Raw genomic sequence first — 6,639 nt, 5'->3', positions numbered from 1 at the left:
GGCTGCTCTTCAGGATCCACGGGGCATTTGTTCCAAGATGCTGGAGACAAAACAAAACAAAACTTCCTGTCTCTCACATAACATGCTGCAGAATTTGCAAATGCCCACCCCCTCCCATTACTTCTATAGAAGGTGCTATCTTAGTGGTCGTCATGCTTTACTGGTTATGGAAGAACAAAAGGAAAACCAAAGTCTTACACAGCTCATTTTCTGAATCCCTTCATAACCCACAGGCATGGAAGACCTTGGGACTCATTTCATCTTCTACCTTCACAGAGGCAACATTCACTACAGAGTCTTTCAAAGAGGTTTTCTTTTTTTTTTTTTCTGCTTTTATTTTATTTTTAGTTAATTAATTAAAGATAAAGTTTCACTAGATAGACCAGGCGGACCTATGATTCTCCTGCCTCAACCACCCTGGTGCTGGGACTTCCTCCTCATCATCATCACTATTACCATCACCGTAATCACCGTTACCACTGCCATCACTCTTATCACCCTCATCATCATCATTATCATAATCATCATTATCATCATCACCACCACCATCATCATCATCTCTGGCCACACAGCAGGTGCTCATGGTACATGAATGACTGATCTGAAGCACAGTGACCCCCTGTCAGAGGCTTCTGCAATAATCACAGGCACCTTTACAAATGCCTCCCTCACAGAGGCTCCCCCTCCCAGGCCGTATGCAAAGCCCACACACAACATCCTATCCAACCCATGGCATCCCTCCCACCCACCCCACCCCCACCTCAGCATGGCTCAGATTCATGCAACTAGTTCCCCCATTTTGTAGGAATGGGCCAGAATGTCACAGTAGGGAAGTGGTTATGGTGCCAAAACACAGCTCCTAATTTCAAAGAGGATAAGAGACAGTTCATTTCAGAGTCAAGTATGAGTGACCATGGCCCAGGAACATAGATTTAGGTCACCCTGAATTCCATGTTCCAGAGTAGAAGCAGTTTCATGAAGTTTTTATAGTAACAGAACAAAGGAAGGCACAAATCAAGACATTTTTCAAACACATTCGTGGGCACATCAGAGAGGCGGGTCAGAGCAAAAGAAAAAACTCATCTCTAGGCCTCAGATGTTGTCTGGAGCATCCTTAGCTTTGGGGTTGGTGGAAGCTACTGTCTGCTAAGTGAGCACATTCAAAAAGGTTTGTTATCTGTTAGTCACAGGATGGTAGGTCTGACACAAAAACGGGCAAGGGATGGCTTTGAGCAGGCTAAAGCTAGCCTGAGACCTACAACATTTCAACTTCCAGCCTCACATCCAATCAGCAACGTCAATCTGGACCTGTAACATTAGAACCCCACTCTATCACTGCAGGCCTAATCAGTCACCTGTTGCTTAGACATAGCTTAGTTCCAGGAATTCTCACTCCTGTGGTGGAGTCCGGAACCTCAGCTTTGAGTGTCTGGCTCAAGTTCACACTTTGTGCCATGGCTGTAACTAGAACAGGTGCAGAGCTTCCAAGCCCGCTCATCTGGAGGGGTGGGCTATGGCCTGAGACTCTGAGCCTCCACCATACTCCCCAAGCTCTGAGAGGATACTTGTGCTGTGTTCACAGGCCACACCTCTTCAAGCAGGGCTCCACCCAGGATGTGGCCTTGCCAGTGTGCAGCAGATCCTTGCTCCGCAGTTCATGGATGGCCATCCAGGCCTCCTTCATTGTTCATTTCTAAACAGGGTCAATTCTCCAGCTGTTATGCTAAAGTCCAGTGGCTCCCAATGAAGGCGTAGGGCAGGAAAGAGAAGTTCTCCTCATCTTCATTAGTATAACTGGCAGCCATTCAGGGAACCCAGATAACAGAAGGAATACAAGGTCTGAAGAAACCAGGCTAGGCTCTGCACCCAGAGCAGACTGTCTTCCCATCGGACAAATGAAGTTTCAGCAAAATGAGGAAACACCAGGACATCAATGGACCCCTCTTGTTTTCATGGAAGGTCTGATAAAGTGCATTATCAGGAAAACACGGGGTGGCAGGAAGAGACCCTGTCCTTGGAGGAGATTCCCTGCTGACTCGTGGGTGAGAGTGCTTCTCTGTTCCCTCTCGGTGCAGGAGAGGCTTTGTGGACTGGCAAAAGGATGCTGAATGTGGATCAATGATTTGCAAATGTATCCTCCTCCGGGAATCATCTCAGGCCACTTCACAAGTCATTAGAGGTACAAGGGTTTATTTGATTTCATCCCCAGAAGAAAAATTAAAATGAGCATCCTTCTTACATCCACATGCATGCGTTCACATCTTCCATTCCCAAGCAAAAGACGCACAGCTTGGTGTCCCACTGATGTGTGTTTCTTCCTGAGCTGCAGCTGTGCTCCAGGTTTCTTGAGGAAACCTAGAGCAAGAGCATGCTGTTGGTCAGGTGACCGTGTTCAGAACTCTGGGAGGCATCACCACAGTGTTCCCCTTAGACCTGCTTCACAAAGCCAATGTCCACAGCTTCTCTTCTTCAGCCAGCTGGGGAACCTCCCCCAAACACTTCGCATTTTTCAAACAGCTTCCAAGCTGCGTGCTGCGTCTCATGTGAAGCCTGGGTGTGTGGGCCTGTGCGGCAGCTGAATTGAATCACGGCTCCTTCCTGGGTCACCGCTATCACCGGTGCTCATCACGTTTTACCACACACTCCTGCCAAAGCCCACAGCTCAGGCCCCACCTTCTCCTCTTTTCCAGACAGATGTCTCTTCCTGATGCCATCTATGAGTTGTCTGACAACAATGCTTTTTTTCCTTTTTTTTTTTTTCTTGTTCGAATTTCTAGCACTTTCTGGGGCTTTATTGCTGTCAAATCAGCTCTTCCTAACTTTTGGGAGAGTTTCTTTACAGCAAGTTCTTTTTTTATTTTGTTTTTCCTCCTTTCAGTGTCTGGATTAGTAATTTATATTTAATGGCGACACCATAAATATTAAACCAGCATTTATACTGTCCTTTGTATTTTCCAAATGGCTTTGACATCCAATCATTTATACACAAATCAGGCAATTTTTATGCAAAGTCCCAGTGCATGAAGCTGAAATTCTGAGAGCTTCCCGAGGCTCCCCAGGAAGATGAGAAAACCATATAAAACCGTGCTCTGTCTGGATTCTTTTGCTCATCATCAGCCTGACAGTGGCATCAGCTGTGATCAAAGCCTCAGGGCCTTGCTGGAGAATTTAGGAGAGGCTCCTGGAAGACCTGGGTATAGAAGGTTAATTTAAGCAGTGTCCGGAGAGATAGTGCATTAACAGGCAGTAGGGCAGAACAGAGTGACACAGGAAGAAACAGGGGCATGCAGGTGAGGAGTGGACCCTCCACCTCACTGGGATAGCTCAGTAGCTCAGTGACCTTCTCAACCCATATTAACTAAAGAGGGAAAGAGGAGAGGTGAGGAGGATGGAGGGTGTGGATTTGGGAGTAGAGCATTGCATCTAGATTTTTAAAAAAAGTACACGTGGTTGTTATAGTGTTAGAGATGAGCCAGTTTGCCATGTAGCTTTCTTTCTTTCTTTCTTTCTTTCTTTCTTTCTTTCTTTCTTTCTTTCTTTCTTTCTTTCTTTCTCTTTATCTTTCATTTTTTTAAATATTTATTTATTTATTCATTCACTTTACATCTTAATTGTAGCCCCCTCCCTCCTCTTCTCCCAGTCACACCCTTCCTTCTTCTTCCTCCTTTCCCTCTCCCCTTCTCCTCAGAAAAGGGGAGCTCCACCACCACCAACCCACCACAGCTCATCAAGTTGCATCAGTACTAAGTGCTTCCTCTTTACCTGTGGCCTGGTGAGGCAGCCCCACCAGTGGCAAGAGATCAAAAAGCAGGCAACAGAGTCCTTGTCATAGATAGCTCCTGTCCCCATTACTAGGGAACCCACATGAAGCCAGAACTGCTCATCAGTGTAGGGGGACTAGGTCCAGTGTATTCATGGTCCTTGGTTGGTGCTTCAGTCTCTGCAAGCTCTCTGGTCCCTGGTTAGTTGGCTCTGTTGGTCTTCTTGTGGAGCTCCTGTCCTGGGGCTCCTAGCAGAAAGCAAGGCTTGTGTTCCACCCAGTGCTGCAGAGGAGACAGAGTCATCTATGACCATTACTCTTATCGTCTTCATCCTAATAAAAGTGCATCTGCAGCAAATGCTGCCTGGGTTCCGACAGGCAAGATGCTCAGTGTTGGAGCCTCATAGAAGTTGGCTTTGTCTGCTGCTAAGCTACCTTGTTCAAGCCATTTCTCGAAGATTCTAATGCATTTGAGCATAACAACCCATATTAATTTGGGGAAAAATAAGGCAAGAACTAGTGGTTAAGAGAAATGAGTTCTAGCTCCAGAACTGGAAGCAGCTCAGGAGGCTGACAAAGCCAGAATGGGACATACCTGTTCAAGAGGAGATCAGAGAGATCATTCTGGTTCGTTTCATGGCTGCTACATTCAGGAATTAGGCTCCTGGAAAAACATGTTGACAGGCTCAGCCCGAGGAAGCTGGGATGCCATCTGGGGTCAGGAAGAGATTCTGTCCAAATGCCAAGTGTGGGGGTTGAAAGTGTGTGGTAATACACTCTCAGAGTCTGAGGGCCTCTATGGTCCTGAGATCAGCTTCCCAGCAGGTATTAAAGGAGACCGGGGCCTTTGGTGGGTGTGGAACAACACTGATGTGTGAGCTTTCTGTGCTGGACATTTTGGAAAATGTTTGGACAATCTAAAACACACTCAGAGGTAAAGGAGACATTGTGTCAGAGGATCCAGACCCATTGCTTACCTTCAACAGTCACTGGTTCAAAGCCAGTCTTGTTTTCTATGCATTCAGGCTCACACCTGTTTTCTGATTCCCAAATTCACAGTTTTATGATAACAAATATAAACCATTTTGTCACTATACCCATAATTACCTCTGAAAGCAAGAAGTCTTCAAAGAACAACCTTGGCACAGTCATGGATAAAAGCTCAGCCCAGTCAACCTGTAATATGAAAAATCCAGGCTTCGCAATCTCTAACTGTCCCCAGTTGCATTTGCTATTTGATCAATTTGAGCTAGAAATTGCAATTATAATAAAAAGGCAAGAATGATAGTCAGGAAGGAAAATAAGTAAAAGGGGTAGAAAGCCACCCACTTACATCCATCAACTATCTGTTATACGGGGCACTGTTCTGTGTTCTCTGGCACTGTGGCTCCATTCAGGACATGAATAGGTCACAAGGCAGAGCAATTCAGTCATGTGCTGACACCAGCCTGCTTGTAAGTCTAGAACTAACAGAATGCTAACCGAGAATCAGAGGAGGCATGTCTAATGGAGATGATGACAAGAACAACAGGGCTGAGTACAGAGCCAGGACGGTGCAAAGGAAGGATGGCTCAGAAAGGGTTGGGCCAGCACCTCACCTGTCTAATCCCAGGACACATGTGGGAAGTGAAGATGCAGATGGTAAGGGAGAGTCAGAGATGAGGAGGGTCCAGGAATGCCCAGGTCAATGTCTCCTCTTCTAACTCTGGGACATAGGTGGTAAGAAGTAAAGAAATGTTTGGTGTGGTGTAGACAGGAGAATAGCAATTGAGGTGCCAAGTGAGGGGGTGAAGAGTAAGATCAAGATCGAATGGATGTCCCTTTAAACAGCTGAAAGAAAATTAGGTGATAATTATGTTTTCCTTACTCCCTGAAACAGGGTCTTATGTAGCCAAGTTAGGCCTTAAACTCACTCTGTAGTCAAGGGTCCTTTTGAACTCATTATGTAGCTGAGGTTGGACTTGAACTCTCCGTGTAGCCCAGGCTGGACTTGAATCTATTCTCTCTCTACCTTCCAAGCATTGGCATTTTAGGCACATGCTATTATGACAGGCTGTTCATATAGCAAACACATTTTATTGTACGTGTTTGTATTTGTTGCTTTTCTCCCTGCTGGGACCAAACACCAGATAAGAAGCACCTGAAGAGAGGGTCGGTTTGGCTCATGGTATGGGGTACAGTCTGTCATGGCAGAGGAAGCCTGGTGGTTATATTTCCCAGCAGGTACAGAGTGCCGATAAGCTCCACCCACCCCAGCGACTCACTTCCTCCCATGTGGTTCCATCTCTTAAAAGGTCCCTCATCATCCCCAAATGGTGCCACAGGCTGGGGCACCTGAGCCTATGGGGACATTCCACATCAAAATCATAGTGATGTTAATGCAGGCAAGAAGATGTGAGATACAGGCACTAGTACTCTGCTGTAATGAAGTAGAGTTCACACACCTGCTGACTCAAACAGTGCCGTATATTTAACGGTAAGGTAGACAGAATCCATCAGGAGGCAGAAGTCTCCTGCCATTGTCTCCCCAACCCTCCACCCTGTGCAACCAACAAACCTGCTGCATTGCACCTTCCTCTCACACACTCTCCCTATTCCTCTTGCTCACATGACCACAGCCCTGGAACCGCCATTTTACCTTCTACCTGGAGATGTTCTTAGTCAAGAAAAAGATTCAAAGGAAGCTCTTGGAGCTCTTTGAACAGCTGCAAATTTTACAGGCTTCTATGGTCTCCTGCATTTATTTCAGTTTTGGAGATAGAGTCTCATAAGACATCCTGGGCTGGCCTTAAGCCCTTGATCCTTCTGCCTTGGCTGACCATGTGTGGGTATCACAAGTAAGCACAGCCACATATCTTTGAAGCCAGTATGTAATGCTG

At 46.2% G+C, this 6,639-nt stretch overlaps 1 long non-coding RNA gene across 1 annotated transcript; it reads right to left on the bottom strand.

Annotated features, from left to right (window-relative positions):
- Positions 1–776: 776 nt before the first annotated feature.
- Positions 777–5,167, bottom strand: LOC132654100 (uncharacterized). Its single transcript, XR_009591784.1, has 4 exons — positions 5,094–5,167; positions 4,868–4,936; positions 4,356–4,424; positions 777–4,043 (listed from the first exon to the last, which is right to left on the bottom strand). It is a non-coding gene; the product is annotated as an uncharacterized LOC132654100 (long non-coding RNA).
- Positions 5,168–6,639: the final 1,472 nt, after the last annotated feature.

This window comes from Meriones unguiculatus, chromosome 5 (genome assembly GCF_030254825.1).
Source record: "Meriones unguiculatus strain TT.TT164.6M chromosome 5, Bangor_MerUng_6.1, whole genome shotgun sequence".
Lineage (NCBI taxonomy): Eukaryota > Metazoa > Chordata > Mammalia > Rodentia > Muridae > Meriones > Meriones unguiculatus.
Note: the sequence above shows the minus strand (reverse complement) of the source record. Positions and strands in the feature narration are given on the sequence as shown.